This window comes from Sprattus sprattus (genome assembly GCF_963457725.1).
Source record: "Sprattus sprattus genome assembly, chromosome: 2".
Classification (NCBI taxonomy): domain Eukaryota; kingdom Metazoa; phylum Chordata; class Actinopteri; order Clupeiformes; family Clupeidae; genus Sprattus; species Sprattus sprattus.
In genome coordinates this window covers 5,491,170-5,509,017 of record NC_137921.1, presented here as the reverse complement: position 1 = coordinate 5,509,017, position 17,848 = coordinate 5,491,170, and positions in this window count along the sequence as shown.

The following is a 17,848-nucleotide window of genomic DNA, read 5'->3' as shown; positions in this document are numbered from 1 at the left end:
TCAAAACAGGACGTTTATCTTGTGCTGTATGGGCTGCTTAGTAAAAAAAAAATAAGAGTATACCCACTTCTCAAGGGACCACTACACCACTGGCCCTGATACATGTATTGCCTGGACCCCTTCTTTGTTCTGGTTCTCAACGTCCTCCCACTCCTCTCTCTCTTCCTCTTCCTCTTCCTCTCTCTGCCTCCATGTTCGCAAGGTTCTCACAAAAGAGGGAAGCTTACCAGAGGTCTGTATTGCTAAGGCTCAGACAGATGGCTGTTCAATTACTGTATACGTTTACATGTGTGTAAGAGTGTGTGTGTGCTTTCCCAATGATCACTGGAGAATTTATTCTTGAACGAAGTGTCTAATGTACAGTATAGCAGTGTTTTGTTCAAAGTAGAAATTGTGTTGTTACTTTTGGTGCCTTTGTTTAAGGCATGGCTTCAAAACAGAAGGTTTGGATGCTTTTGTCTAAGCATTCGCTTTCATTGTGTAAGTGATCGGAAAAAAACTGTACTACTTCTGAGTTCGTTTTAATTAAGAGGTAAACCCTTCGGAAATGTAATCACCGCGGTGAGTTCAGCGGTAACGGCTGTTTCCCTCTCCTCTGGGCTCTCTCTCTGCGGTGTCACACTCGCTGGTTTGTGCCAAATTGCAAAATGGAGGTTGCTTAAATGAAGTGTTCAGGAGTCACGGGGGTGGTTGCCCAAGGAACAAGGGCCTTTGATCGTGGCTGAACAAGAACACTCTCGACACAAGTCCCAGCGTCGGCTCCCACAGCTGTCCTTTCTGATAAATACCTATCTCACCCACTCAGATCAGCACCGAGCATCCACACAGTTTGAATACAGGGACATACCTCCGTCAATGTATTCACCAAGAAAGAAAATGTTGTCATTATTGAGTCTACGGAATCGGTTTCTCACAAGAATAATTCTTGGTGACCAACAGTGTTGCCTTCCATAATACTTTATGGTGCAAAGAGGGATAATATGCACCCGAGTCCCACAGCGTGCTGTAACTTAGATAGATAGATGGATACTTTATTGATCCCGAGGGAAATTAAGGTCATCCAGTAGCTTATACACTTAACTCACAAACATACATACATACATGAATCACAATAAAAACAATACACATAGGGAGAACATGTACACAGGGAGTGGGGTGTTTACACAGGTACAGGATAAATCTGGCCCTATAAAACAGTGTGCATTAATTGTGCCAGTGTTGAAAGTAGTGGATAGTAGTGCAATGAGTGCAAAGAGCATTCAAGCACATGTAAAACAGGGGGGGGGGGGGGGGGGATTCACCCTCCGATAAGACTGTAAATCTCACGGCATCTGTGGCAAAGTGGCTGATAATAGACTATGGGCTCGAAACTAAGGGTCGTCACTAGAAAGCCCTTTTCTCCGTGTGGCAGACTTCGCCTCTGTGACATTAAAGCACAGGCTTAATATAGTGTAACAATATAGCTCATAAATGTTTCACGGCTCTATATCTGTCCCCGTGCCAGCACTCGCTAGCCGGCCTGAAGAGTGTGTGTGTGTGTGTGTGTGTGTGTGTGTGTGTGTGTGTGTGTGTGTGTCTGAAGAGCCCAGATTGTTATCTAAAATACTCTGAGCCGAGACTAGGACCCTTTAGGAACACTGAGGTTTTTTTTAAATGTTTTTTGCTCGATGTGCAGATTAGTCACTTGTTAGGATCCCGGTCTAAATCTACCTTTTTGACATAATTCTCTTTTAAAATGCTGCAGAGGCAGAGGCAGAGGCAGAGGCAGAGGCAGAGGCAGAGACAGAGGCAGAGACAGAGACAGAGGCAGAGACAGAGACAGAGGCAGAGGCAGAGGCAGAGACAGAGACAGAGACAGAGGCAGAGACAGAGACAGAGGCAGAGGCAGAGGCAGAGACAGAGACAGAGGCAGAGGCAGAGGCAGAGGCAGAGGCAGCAGCGGCGTAAGAGGATTTGAATGCTCCAGTAAGAGGCGCTTCAGTGGCACCGCTGCAATCTACTTGAGTCCACGGCACACTGGTTGATTGTAAAATGACCCCTGTCCAAAGAGAATTTCCCTGGCGTATTATTCTTCCTCTGCTTCGCCTCTGTGCTGGGTCTGTGAGCCGTGCAGTGTTGAGCAAGATCCCGCAGATGTGGCATGTGTAAAGATGTGATGTTAAGGATCCACCCTTGTGGATTTATGTTAATCTGTGGCATATGTAAAGATGTGATGTTAAGGATCCACCCTTGTGGATTTATGTTACAGTAAACTGTGGCTTTTGTGAAGATGTGATGTTAAGGATCCACCCTTGTGGATGTATGTTAAACTGTGGCATGTGTTAGTAAGATGTGATGTTAAGGATCCACCCTTGTGGATGTATGTTAAACTGTGGCATGTGTGAAGATGTGATATTACAGTTAGGATCCACCCTTGTGGATGTATGTTACACTGTGGCATGTGTAAAGATGTGATGTTAAGGATCCACCCTTGTGGATGTATGTTAAACTGTGGCATGTGTAAAGATGTGATGTTACAGTTAGGATCCACCCTTGTGGATGTATGTTAAACTGTGGCATGTGTTAGTAAGATGTGATATTAAGGATCCACCCTTGTGGATGTATGTTAAACTGTGGCATGTGTGAAGATGTGATGTTAAGGATCCACCCTTGTGGATGTATGTTAAACTGTGGCATGTGTAAGACATGGAAAATAATGAATAAGTGCCTACAAGTTTCAAAGTTCAAAGTTCAAGTTCAAAGTACTTTATTGTCATTGTCACAAAGACAACGAGACAGTAGCAACAGACAGCTAAAAAAACGTAAGATGCTGTGAACATTATCTTCCACAGCTAAATAATAATAAATAACAATTAATAAATAGATTAATAAATATGTATAAGTAAAATTGAAAAAGCAATACATCTACATATTGAGGCGCATCAATAGTTTTAGGGTAGAGTTCGCCCCTGCAGTCACCTGCAGTCACCATCCATCAGAGCTGCCCACACAGCCAGGGCTGCGACGGTCTGCACATTTTCCTGGAATTCCTCTGCCTTCCCTCACACCTTGACGAACCTCTTCTGACAAGCATGATTATTTTAACACTGCCAACTGCTCCGAATCCGATTGGTACACCCGAAGGAGTTTGGCCGTTCTATTCTTGCCGTGTTAACCTACGGTAGGTGAGGGGGATGCCTCGAGTGACCTGCTCTACCACAGGAGCCTCTGCTATCACCTGTGGCCCAGTCGGAGAGAGAGAGAGAGAGAGGGAGGGAGAGAGAGAGAGGGAGAGAGAGAGAGAGAGGAGCCTCTGCTATCACCTGTGGCCCAGTCGGCGTGTTTGCATTGATCGTCTCAGCACTCTTACAGGAGGCCAGGGAGAGAGAGAGAGAGGGAGAGAGAGAGAGAGAGAGAGAGGGAGAGAGAGAGAGAGAGATAGAGGGAGAGAGGGAGGGAGAGAGAGAGAGGGAGAGAGAGAGAGAGGGAGGGAGAGAGAGAGGGAGAGATAGAGGGAGAGAGGGAGGGAGAGAGAGAGAGGGAGAGAGAGAGAGAGGGAGGGAGAGAGAGGGAGGGAGAGAGAGAGAGGGAGAGAGAGAGGGAGGGTGAGAGAAAGACAGAGAGAGAGAGGGAGGGAGAGAGAGAGGGAGAGGGAGGGAGAGAGAGATAGGGAGAGAGAGAGAGAGACAGAGAGAGAGAGAGAGACAGAAAGAGAGAGAGAGGGAGAGAGAGAGAGACAGAGAGAGGGAGGGTGAGAGAAAGACAGAGAGAGAGAGGGAGGGAGAGAGAGAGAGAGAGACTGAAAGAGAGAGACAGAAAGAGGGAGAGAGAGAGACAGAGAGAGCGAGAGAGAGGGAGGGAGAGAGAGAGAGGGAGGGAGACAGAGAGAGAGAGAGAGAGACAGAAAGAGAGAGAGAGACAGAGAGAGGGAGGGAGAGAGAGAGAGAGACTGAAAGAGAGAGACAGAAAGAGGGAGAGAGAGAGAGACAGAGAGAGAGAGAAAGAGGGAGAGAAGTAATGAGAAAGCGAAATACTCTCTCCAAATTCAGTCGCTTCACCTCCGCTTCGCTGGGTCAAATAAGCGTCGGGGGGCAAGAGCAGTGATGTGAGAGGTGTCGACCAGACATGTTCGTGCAAGACAAACTTCCCATGAATCTATTTTGCATGACCAAACGCTCTCCTCTCTAATGGCCACTTCCGTGTCAGACCCAAGAATAGCATCAATCAGCTGTCTGGATCGGTTGACTCAAATATGAGACATGGAATCAACTGGCTTTTACTTTTACTAGGGTTGCTTTTTACATTAGCATCTGTTAGCTCCGCGTCTGTCCAGAGGCTACGCTCAAGGAAGATGGTCCATCGTAAAAGGCTTCCTCTCCCGTTTTTTCCTCTCGTCTGGATTCATGAATATGTCATGATTCCTAGATGGTGGAAGTGTGTAGGAAGAGTCCGCTTCTGTCCCTGATGACGTAAATGAGGCCATGCCTCGTCTATCACTCTGGACGACACTCGTTGGCGCTGGACTGCATGTATTTGCGTTTGAGGCTCTGGAATAACAACCAGACACTCTGAGTTGTCAGGGTTGGAAATGTAAACTATAAATGTCCTCATTTAAAAGATTGTGATGTCATTTGTTTTTGCAGTAACTATAGTAGCACAATAACTGGTCAGCAATGTCTGTACTTATCAGGTTCTACTCATTAAGTTATCGTTTTTTTTAACCTTTAACATGCGGTACGACTGAGCATCAAACTTGGAATAACAACCAGACACTCTGAGTTGTCTGAGTAAGAAATGTAAACTATAAATGTCCTCATTTAAAGGATGTCAGATCATTTGTAATGTAATTTGTTTTTGCAGTAACTATGGTAACACAATAACTGGTCAGCAATGTCTGTCCTTATCAGGTTCTACTCATTAAGCCATATGGTGAAGTTTTCTTAACCTTTAACATGCAGTTAGACTTCATCAAAGCATCAAACGTTCTACAGCCACAACTAAACTGTGGCTCTCGCTGTTCCACACGTTTAGAAAGTGTTCAAATTAACGACATTCATGAAATATTCAACACAGCAGAATCCAAACCGAAAGGAAAGCAAAGTCCTCAGCAGGGCGTGAGGGATCATTTCAGATTCAGGAAGACGGCAATTCTTAGTCAGATTCCTATCAAGGAAGAGTGAAAAAGATACTGTATTTCACTTTGAGTAGCTCCATTCTTCAGCACTGAAATAGAGAGAGAGCGAGAGAGAGTGAGAGAGAGAGAAAGCAAGAGAGAGCGAGAGAGAGAGAGAGAGAGAGAGATGGAGAGATACCAAACGGTGAATGCTGAAAAGCTGTCGGATCGCTTTTAGCCATTACCTCATCTTTCCTGTGAATGTGTCTCTATGCAAGGCTTCCCCTGAAAGCAATGACAAAGACTCTGTGTCTGTGTCATTTTTATTCAGGGCACCAGTTACTGCAAGATGGATGACAAAGCATTCATCCCAAACAGGCCCTTGCATGGAGATGAAGGTAGTGAGTGGAGACAGGGGGTTAGAGAGGGGGGGGCGAGCAGTGAAGGGTTGTGTAGATGAAGATGTGTGTGTGCTTCTGTGTGTGTGTGTGTGTGTGTGTGTGTGTGTGTGTGTGTGTGTGTGTGTGTGTGTGTGTGTGTGTGTGTGTGTGTGTGTGTGTGTGAAGGGATGTGTAGATGAAGATGAGTGTGTGCTTCTGTGTGTGTGTGTGTGGGGGGGGGGGGGGGGTTGGTTGTGTAGATGAAGATGAGATGGTGGGGAATCCTTGGTTGTAGGAGTAGGGAGGAACTGTGCTGTGAAGCGAAGATGTGTCTGTTAACTGAAGCACTCTGTGTTATTTAAAATATCTAGCTTATGTTGAAATGAATAATGTTAGTGTGTGTGTGTGTGTGTGTGTGTGTGTGTGTGTGTGTGTGTGTGTGTGTGTGTGTGTGTGTGTGTGTGTGTGTGTGTGTATGTATGTGTGTGTACATGCATGCATGCTTCTGTGTGTGTGTGTGTGTGTGTGTGTGTGTGTGTGTGTGTGTGTGTGTGTGTGTGTAGGTGTGTGTGTGTGTGTGTGTGTGTATACTAAGCCTGGGTCTTAAAGCTTATCATAAAGCTCTCACAAGCTAAACAGGCACAGTGAGCTGATAAAATATGGCTATTTCCATAGGTTATTCAAAAGCCTTGAACTGCATACTGAGCTAAGAATGGAACATCAATGGTGACAAATACAGCTTATGTTTTAATGTTTTAGAAAACTTTTTTGTTTCTGCAGCTCAATAACAAATCTGACCGGTTGCGACCTTGAATGCAATTAATGACAGACGGTTGCTCGAGGCGACAGCGGTGCTACTTTTTAATTATGAACGCGAACACCTTACCTGCAGCAGAGTGTAATTAATCAACCTCCTCTAAAACTGTCCAAAACCATGTCTGTGCAGTATTTGTATCTTTGGCTCACATAGGCTTCATATGGCTGCTTCTGTATAATCTTTATATATACAAAGGAAAATATGTTCAATTCCTTGTCCTATTGGCTGGGATTTCCAACAGCCAAACCTCTCACTGCCACTATTTATTTAAAACTCGGAAAAACATTGAGGAATAAGAACCTCATTTACAATGGTGCCAAGGGTACAATGAAGAGTTAATACATTGAAATAAATACTAATAAAATAAATATAAAAATAAAATAAAATAAATATGAATATATATAAAATAATACATGAAAGCAGTCATACCCAACAAACTGGCCTAAGTAATATAACACAACAGGACACACTGTCATACCGATCCTTAACATGAGCATTTCTTTGGGCTTGTCAAGTGGGCAACTTTATTGGTCAGGGTTACATTGAATTAGGCCCTCGACACCTCCAGAAGGCTCAACAGTGGTGTCTGGTGTCTCAGACCCACACACTCCTATTCTCTAAATGGGTAAGGACACGTGTCAGTACCAGAGACAACAACGGATGCACTTCAAGATACACTTGGATGTTTTACATGCATATATTAGTGTCACACTGCGAATCTCATTATACTATGGCCGGCACAGGCTGTGTAGGGTTTGAACCTGGGTTATGGCAAAGGATGGAGGTGGGGTTGGTTGAATCCCTCCGGGATTACGAACCCAGATTAGGGTAAGGGAAGAAACTGGGATACAAACCTTGGTCAACTTATGCACCCAAACATCTTAGCGACAACCAGCTTCTTCTCGTATTACAGGTCAATTCACATGTCCTCAAGTAGTCGCCTCAGCCACAACTCGTGACTCACTTTTTCAGCAGCCTCAGACAACTCTCTTAACACTTCCAACCCTAATAAGGCCTATTTTGACTCTGTTAAGTAGTCTGCCATGCCTGATATTTTTGTATATTTCACCTAACTAAAAACCATGAGGCCAAAGTGGCATTTATGATTATATTCTAGAACACGTCAGCAAAAAAGAAATTTAAAGTAAAAGGAATGTAGTAAAACAAGTTTTTTTTATTCTTTTTTATTCTTTATTTATATAGCACCTTTCATGCAAAAGAATGCAGCTCAAAGTGCTTTGTGTACAGTAGACACGTCTAAGAGAAAAACACTCTTTCAATTCCTTTCAGATCCTTTGAGTGATTGTCCTCCATAACCAAAGCCCAACAGAAGTGTTGTGGTTGATTTAGATAGAAGGCCGTGTTCCCTTCCTTCCGCTAACAGTTTTGCACACTTTAGCCTCTTTCTTTCAAAGGCTTTCTCAATTGCATCTTCAAAGTGAATTGTTAACTCAGTAAAGTAAACAATGTGCTCACACTCAGAATACAACACAATATCTGGTGTCATAGCAGTCACAGCAATACACTGTGGAACTTAAAGTTGCCTGGCGACATCACGTCACATCTCCGATCCCGCCCTTTGTGCCAGTACTGTTTGCAGCCTTATTGTCTGCTTTTTGGTGCCACTCTCGCACAAAAGAAATTGTATTGTCCCTAACATTAACCTCAACTTGTTTATTCCCAAACAAACATGGCAATGGTTTTACACCCTGATCATGTCTCAACGTATAGTGACCCTGGGTCAGGCTATCTTAGCCATTAGACAGAATAGGCTGCAATGGGAGTTTTTTCTCTTAAACGTGTCTACACAAAGCACTTTGAGCTGCATTATTTTGCATGAAAGGTGCTATATAAATAAAGTTTTATTATTATTATTATTATTATTATTATTACACACAATGATCAGGTACACAGGTAAAAATTAGAAAATCCTCATTTTTGAAGGGTGAGTATCTAAGAGATGTTTAAATGTTAGTCACCTGTGACTAAATGACAATGGAACAATGTAAAAATCCATAGCCGCTTGTAAATTTAAGAGGAAATACAACAATATCATCTCTGTTGATGGGGATTGGTGCAGTAACAATGTCTGATGACGTGAATGTCTTTCCCTCCCTTATTATCATCCCTAATCTTACACCACAAAGGACTGTAAAATGTAGCGACTACAACATGGCAAGTACACTTGAAGCTTCTCATTTGGCTGTCCCATTTATCGTAACCTTGGGCTATAATAACTTCACACAATGCCCAAACTAAAAAAAAAAACGCTAAATGTAAAGCCTGCGGTAGCAACGCAAAGGATGCTGGATCGGCCAAATCAAACTCTATCAGACACTTCGGAACGCACCTAGATTGGTCAATTGGTAATGTAAAAGTTAATGTTAGCGCCTATGGATGGTTAGCAAACATGTTTAGCTCAGCATCAGCTATCTAACATTAGCCTGCTGAAAGCTTAGCAACTAGGGGAGGTGAAGCTTATTAGATTGGCATTCACTGAATATTTTGAAAAGATGAGAGAGTGTATGTTTGCTTGTTACACTTGTTCAGCAACAGACAAGCGAGTCCTTTCTTCTTTACAGTATTTCTCAGTAGCCTTGGTGCATCTCTCAAATAATCCTGAACATTTTCAAAACAGTAAGTGCATTTCTAGATACACTACATACATCCCAATAGACTACCTGCAAAAGTCTGTAACTCTCTCAAAATGTTTAGTTTATGCCTCAAAAGAAAATAATCACGTCAATGAATATGTCAGAGACACCAAAATGCAAGTGATTTAGTCATTGTCTATTTTGTCTTTTGTTAATCCTTTTGTTTTGTAAACAAGACAGACAAAATATTGCCGTCATCTTGCCTAATTATAACCTTGAAGTCTCTTTCACTTACACTAAATTATCACCATAGCAGATCATTGCCTGTTTCCAACTAAGTGGATAGTATTTTGTAGTTGATTTTCATGTCACTGACAACATCTTCAATTCAACAAGTCTCCAGTGGTTGAACAATATTGTAGCAGGATGCAGAAAATCAGTTGAGACTGGGCAGTATAGCAACAAATGCAACCTGTTGAAATGGGACAATGCTGCATGCCATATGTGACGGTCGTGGTGCGACCGCACATGAAATCGCACTTCTCCCCATCTCTCCAACCACTAGCTCACCCCAACAGACATGGATTGCACACACACACACGCACACACAAACACTCATACGACTGATTGAAATTGGATCCACCTGATGGGTGATTGCTTATTGCCTAGACTGGCAGAGGGGACACAAACAATGGTATGGGCAAGACCACCTGGATAAAGTGGTTAGGTTTACATCCTTTTGAGACATTATTTATTACATAGTGAATTATGTGGTTTATAATTGTGAAGGAATACTATGTTCGTGTCTTGGGTCCGTCTTGTCATTGTGTTTTGTTTAGTGTTTGTGTCTTCCCCCCCGTGTGTAAAAATGGTGCTGGCTGCCAGGTGTATATATATGTTCATTGTTCTGTCTAGTTCAGTTAGTCTAGTCTAGTCTTGTATGTGGACCTTTTTGTGACTAGTTGACCTCTACCCCATTTAGAGGCTTAGCAGGTATTTTAATTGATGTATGTAATGCTGCATTGTGTCCTCTTCCCCATTTAGAGGCTTAGCATGTTTATTAATAGTGTTTTGATACTGCTGATTTTTGTCCTCTGCCTATTGAGAGGCTGAGCAGGACCGTTACTGGAGAGACTGCTGCTTTTTGTCCTCTGCCTATGGAGAGGCCAAGCAGTTCTCAAGAATATTTTGAAAGCATAATAAAGCTTTAATCTGAACCCTCACTCTGTCTCTGAGCTTTCGGGCCAAACCCACACATTTGACGGCAACCGAGGCTCGGTCCGTCACACCACATATCCCTGGCCTCCTGCTTATTTCACATAAATATGTATGCCTTGATATAGGAGACCAACCTCTTTGCTATCATACTAAAGAAGCTCTTTCCTGACAGATTACCAAGACTGAAAGGTGACCTTTGTTCACTTTGTTCTTCCCCTTGGGAATAAAAACCTGCCGCCTGCCTGACGCCGATTCTTGTTTTTTTCCCCCCTCACAATCACCTGTTTCCATAGATACTTCAAAATATCAGGTTTTTCATCTTTATAGACGCGAGAAGGATCCCCATTAGGGCCAGCGACCGGTGCAGCCCTCGCACAACACACATCTTCGTGCTCCTCTTTTAACCTGGGGCAGGCCATCGTGGACTTGTCCGTTTCCATGGAATTGGATTAAAGGGGAAATGGTGGAGGCATGTTTTTTTTAAAATGGGGAATCGCACTGTGACATCGTATCACATTGTAATTTCCATTATCTGTAGGTGACGGATTGTGTTTCTCTCGTTTTGTGTGAGGTGAGCAGTTTTTGGAACAGCTTCCAAAGCTCTGGAGAGATACAAAAGCGAGCCATAAAACCGTGCAATAATCAGGTACACATCACTGTGTGCATTGTGCAATGGTTTTTTGTTCTTACCCAATAATGATTTCCCTGCATACGGTCAACGCTATCTATTATTTGGACGGTCGAGGGCTTAATGCAGCAGTTCTGTGTGCAGCGGCTTGGCTGTATAGCCCAGCGTTCAGATAAATATCTTCCTCTCTATCTCCATTTCGGGTGCATTTCCAACACTAAAGAGATACGGCTGCTGAGGAATCACGCTTGTGTTTTCTGCCCTTTGAGCTTGTAGCTCCGATTGAAGAATGCCATTTGAAACAGGCCTATCAGCCAGCCAGGGCCTGGTTATCTGCTGAATAGAGAGAATGCCGCAGAGGACGAGGAGGCGGAGGAGGTGGAGGAGTTGGAGGTGGAGGTGGAGGAGGAGGTGGAGGTGGAGGTGGATAGTGAGGAGGAGGAGGGAGTATCTGCAGTCTACGCCGCCAGAGAGGCCTGGAGTGTGAATGAGAGTCCCAGCCAGCTGACTACAGCAGAAGAGAAGACACTGTGCCGGCAAGATAGAGCCCAAGGAATTAAAAAGAGTCGCCGTCAAACGCCCAAGGGTTGGTTGGGGGGGGGGGAGGGGTCAGGGGCACCGGAGCTGGGCCAGATGTTGGCCATATCTGGGCCGGAGTCGGGCCGGAGTGGGGCTGGCTCCACGCCAGGCAGCTGCTAGAGGGTTTGGATAACGTGGTGTGCCCTGAGGCAAAAATCTTTGAAGCAGAAGTAAAAGCCAGTGGGATTCTAAACCAATCCTCCCCAGCACCCCCACCCCCTGCTCGCTGCTCTCTGCTCCCTGCTCTCTGCTCTCTCATGTAAGAGTAACCCTCATCTCTGAGCACAGGAGATCAACCGGCGGAGTGGAGAGTTAAGCAGGGTTAAGAGGGAGGCCACAGACATGGAGGTGTTTGTGTTTATATTAGCTGAACGTCTTCACGGAGCACTGTTGCTCTGCTGTCGCTCGCTGTCATACTCTATGGACGTAATATGGAGACGTGTGCAGTGGTGTGTGCTGAGTAACTGTAGAAACCAACTCTAGAACTTTCCTTTTCCTTACTAACTTTTAAATGGATTGAGGAATGAGTGAGTGAGTGAGGGAATGAATGAATTAACTAATGAATGTATAAATGGATGGATGTATGGATGGATGGATAAATGAGTCAGTGAGTGAGTGAGTAGGTAAATTAATGAATAGATGAACGACAGTAGGAATGAATGGATAAATGGATGACTGGATGAATGGATGGAAGAATGGATGGATGGAAGGATGGATGGATGAATGAGTGAGTGAATGAGTAAGTGAGTAAATGAATGAATGAATGAATGAATGAATGAATGAATGAACGACAGAATGAATGAATGGATGAACGACAGAATGAATGGATGGCTGAATGAGTCAGTCAGTGAGTGAGTGAGTAAATTAATGAATGGATGAAGGAATGAATGAATGAATGAATGAATGAATACATGAATGAATGAATGAACCACATAATGAATGAATGGATGAACGACAGTGAATAAATGAATGAATGAATGGATGGATGGATGAATGAGTCAGTGAGTGAGTGAGTGAGTGAGTGAGTGAGTAAATGAATGCATGAATGAACGACAATGAATGAATGAATGAATGAGTTGACCAATCCCACTGACTATTAACACAGGTACGTATAGTTTAACACATGCTCATTTCCCCATCCCCAATGTGTACCCCAGAGCTGGATGGTGCCACCTCAGCCACTGTGTTTTGGAAAATGTGGAAACCAAGAATCCCAATGAGACTAATGTATCATGGCCACCATATGCTGCAGGTCTCTGCTCCATCGCATTAGCATCTAGGTCACGCAGGCGAATTTTTCTTACCGCTTTTCAAAACATCATGATGAATTTGTTTAATTTTCATTTTTGGTTTCCAAAAATCTTGAATTAATTCAGTATTGATGCAGTTAAGAGAAACAAACATGATGCTCCTGGACCTAACTCTGTGCTAGTAAATATGTATATGTCCTTGGTGGTTTTATCTTGCCTTTCTGTAAAATAAGGAGAAGTCTATTTTCAGGAGACAAGAGAATAATTATCTTCACACCTTTACTTAGCTGTGAAAAAATTACAAGTGTGCGAGAGGCTTTGTTCAAATCTCTGAATATTTTATTAAATAAGTCTGAGCACCATGCTTATTATAAGCCCAAAGAATGTCATTAATTCACACTATATCAATTTATTTTAAGTTATAATTATCTGCAGGTTATGAATTGCATAGACCCTGAAACCAATTTATTTCTGAAATGTGAGGAAATCTAGGTATTACGGCCAGTCTCTAAATTATCATTAATTAACTATCTATTGCATACAGATTACGCCACAATGTTCCCACTTTGCTAGGGTATGCTTGTATGAAGGCTAATTTTGAGTGTTCTACATTTGACTGTCTTCAGAGGAAGAATAGTCCAACTTGCACTGATAATTGTCTTTTTTTTAAATGATATTTGACTGTGGACATTTTCTTTGTGACCCACAAAAAAATGATTGAGCTTGTGTGGTATTCAAAGAAAGTATGTTAATTTAACCGAGAGCAGAAGGAACATCTTTACATCTTAATTGATATCAAAACATTCTCAGGGGGTGAATAAAAACACTTTCTTCCAGAAATCAGAGAGGGATGCTTATACGAAGTATTTTGAAATCACATATTTCCTTTTTCTGTCATATCATCTATGGTTCATGCAGACCATTTGTCATTGTATGACTATAGTGTACTTTAGTTGTAAAAGTTGATACGTATTATATATAATATATGTGCAGTATTATATATAGTAGTCTATACAGTAGTTGCATGTTCCCTTTTGTGTCATCTGTGCCCTTGCTGTGGCATAACTAATATCCTATAACCTATAACCTATAACCTATAACCTATAACCTATGACCTATAACCTATAACCAATAACCTATAACCTATAACCTATATCCAATAACCTATAACCTATGACCTATAACCTATAACCAATAACCAATAACCTATAACCTATAACCTATATCCAATAACCAATAACCTATGACCTATAACCTATAACCAATAACCAATAACCTATAACCTATAACCTATAACCTATATCCAATAACCTATAACCTATAACCTATAACCTATAACCAATAACCAATAACCTATGACCTATAACCTATAACCAATAACCAATAACCTATAACCTATGACCTATAACCAATAACCAATAACCTATAACCTATAACCTATATCCAATAACCAATAACCTATAACCTATGACCTATAACCTATAACCAATAACCTATAACCTATGACCTATAACCTATAACCCAAGACACAAGAAGTTGTTCCTGTAAAAATCCACAAACTCACAGCAATGAGGTCATGGGAGAGGCACTCCCAACAGTCCAAAGCAAAACCTTATCTAGTCAGTGCCAGAAAATAGAAAATGTATTTAAATGCATTTAATTTCATGCATAATTAGAAATACAGTGTGGACACAATGTCAGTCTGTGGTTGCCGTCAAAGCACACACTTAGCCAACACAACAAGGCCTCTTCTGTGGCGAGAAACAAAGGTTTCCGGCTTCCCGGCAGAGTGCAGTACAAGATGTGAAAGTGCGGACGGAGGGAAAGAGAGAGAGAGAGAGAGGGCAGGAAGACTCGAATATCACAGAACCCACAATTCCATTCATGAAATATTCATCTCTGGTATTGCAAGAAATGTACAAAAAGGTTCTGGGTGATTTATAATCTCGAGAGAAATGGTAATACAATACCCTGTACGGCCCTGTGCCAAGAGGAAAAGTACAGTCTGGAAGAAGATTAGCCTCTCCCTTTTCAAACTTAAACAGGTGCAAAGCGTTCTGATTACGAATGCACCCACGAGCCTCCTCTCCGTGGCAAAGCTCCCTACCAGCTCTGGTCTTCAAGATACTATTACAGACACACATTCAAGTTACACTATGCAACAACTTGACACTTTTTGAGATATGGTTTTATAGGCAACTAGTTTTGGTACCACCTTCAAATTCATTTTGATAGCGTATGGTCATGTGAAGGACAGATAAACACCTTTGTCTTCCCCGCTAGCCATCCTGAATATGCCCTATATGTAGTTCTGTGTAACGGGCTGGTACCCCCTGCAAAAATGTAAGGAAAGCGTTTACACGCATAACATTGCCAGCTAAACTGCCAAAAAACACCAGTAAGTGTGTTGGCAAGCTTCTATCAATGTCAGCTGGGCTGTTGGTGGCATTTGCAAGGCTTTTGCATGCCTTATAGGTAGTTAGCTTACTAGTTTTTGGAACAGAACTCTGTATTGCTGCTTTAAAGTGGCTATTCTTGAAGAGTTTGAAGATATGATAATGGGGTCTGATCAACATGTCAGACCTCAAATTCACATTTATTGTGTGACATTGAGATGTTTTTTTTTTGTTTTTTCAGTAGAGTCGTTCAGTAGTTTTCAAAGAGGGAAACTAAGAAATAGTCAGGCATTGTTGTGCGGAAGGTGAGTGAGAGAGAATGGGGGAGAGAGAGAGAGAGTATGGGAGAGAGAGAGAGATAGTGCAAAAAGGAAAGAGAGAAAGATAGCAAGGAACATGCACCGCTGAAAGGCGAGTTGGTGCTATCCGTGGTCCTGAAGGCTGTACAAGGCTCCCCATGATCAAATCCTCTAGATGCTTCTTGTGTGTGTGTGTGTGTGAGTGTAACAACATGTTCTTCCCCTGGGGCGTAGAGAGTTTGGGATTGTCATTAGTGATGCTGTCAGTCACAGAAGAACAGCTGCACTGAAGACACACCCCCTGACATAAACACATACACAGACACACACACACACACAGACACAAAAAGACACACACAAACATGTGCGAACACCCACACAGACCCCCCCACCCCCCCCACCCCCGTACACACACACATTCACTCACACTCAAAGAGAGGCACACAGAAAGAGAGATTGTGAGATGCTCCACACACATACACACAGAAAAAGAAAGAACGAGATGGTCACACACACACACACACACACACACACACAAACACACACGAGGGTACCAAAGAGAAACAGCGAGAGAGGGAGAGAGAGTGGGCGAGAGGGAGAACAAAAAGAACAAATGACCCAAAGCCTTTAACCATGTAGGCCTAGCATGCGGTAATTCAGTAATGTGCTCCCTTTCTCGTGTCCAATGCATGTCCTACTGCATGTGATGTATACCCTGTATCATGTATAATTCATGTTCCCGACATATTAACCCCCTTAACTGGTTCATGTACGACAAATTCCTTTGTAAGTCGTTGGCCTTAGATGCTCTTCTGATGTTTCTTGATGTCCAAGGCACGCAGTGATCTTGTGATTAAAGTCGTGAAGGTCCCCCCGTACCAGGTGCAGCCGCCCCCGCGGACTGACCGACTGTGTGCAGTATTACTGATGAGAGCCACAGCAGCCTCCTGCAGAGAGCCAGGCCACTGTGGACGCCTCTGTTCACTCCACGGAGGAGGGCCAATAGCCACTCTGATTTAACCTCAGGGCCAATAGCCACTCTGATTTACCCGCAGGGCCAATAGCATCAGGACCAGGCAGACTCTGATTTAACCTCAGGGCCAATAGCATCAGGACCAGGCAGACTCTGATTTAACCTCAGGGCCAATAGCATCAGGACCAGGCAGACTGTGATTTAACCTCAGGGCCAATAGCATCAGGGTCAGGCAGATTCTGATTTAACCTCAGGGCCAATAGCATCGGGGTCAGGCAGATTCTGATTTAACCTCAGGGCCAATAGCATCAGGACCAGGCCGACTGTGATTTAACCTCAGGGCCAATAGCATCAGGACCAGGCAGATTCTGATTTAATCTCAGGGCCAATAGCATCAGGACCAGGCAGACTGTGATTTAACCTCAGGGCCAATAGCATCAGGACCAGGCAGACTGTGATTTAACCTCAGGGCCAATAGCATCAGGACCAGGCAGATTCTGATTTAATCTCAGGGCCAATAGCATCAGGACCAGGCAGACTGTGATTTAACCTCAGGGCCAATAGCATCAGGGCCAGGCAGACTCTGATTCAACCTCAGGGCCAATAGCATCAGGACCAGGCAGACTCTGTTTTAATCTCAGGGCCAATAGCATCAGGACCAGGCAGACTGTGATTTAACCTCAGGGCCAATAGCATCAGGACCAGGCCAACTCTGATTTAACCTCAGGGCCAATAGCATCAGGGTCAGGCAGATTCTGATTTAACCTCAGGGCCAATAGCATCAGGACCAGGCAGACTGTGATTTAACCTCAGGGCCAATAGCATCAGGACCAGGCCGACTCTGATTTAACCTCAGGGCCAATAGCATCAGGACCAGGCAGAGTCTGATTTAACCTCAGGACCAACAGCATCAGGACCAGGCAGAGTCTGATTTAACCTCAGGTTTTGAGCAGAAGCCCTCGGAATTAGGCATCAGGGATAGGGAGGAGGAGGAGGGAAATAATGTGAAACTGATAGTGGGAAATAGAAAGTGTGTGTGGACGTGTGTGGGTGTGAGTGTGTTTGTGTGTGTGTGTGTGTGTGTGTGTGTGTGTGTGTGTGTGTGTGTGTGTGTGTGTGTGTGTGTGTGTGTGTGTGTGTGTGTGTGTGTGTGTGTGCATGTGTGTGTCACTGTGTGTCTGAAATATTGAGAGAAAGAGAGAGAGAGAGAAATACAGAGGGGTTCTTTAAAAAGCATAGTTTAGCATTGTTGTGCTGAAGGTGAGAGAGAGAGAGAGAGAAAGGGAGAGTGTGAGAGAGAGAGAGTGAGAGAAAGAGAGGGAGAGAGTGAGAGAAAGAGAGAGAGTGGAGGAGAAAGAGAGAGAGTGAGAGAGAGAGAGAGGAGGAGCAAGAGAGAAATAGCTAAAGGAGCCATACAAAGCTGTAGTTTAGCATTGTTGTGCTGAAGGTGAGAGAGAGAGAGAAAGGGAGAGTGTGTTAGAGAGAGAAAGAGAAAGAGAGTGTGAGAGAGAGAGAGAGAGGAGGAGAAAGAGAGAAACAGCTAAAGGAGCCATACAAAGCTGTAGGTTAACATTGTTGTGCTGATGGTGAGAGAGAGAGAGAGAGAGAGTGTGTTTGTCAGA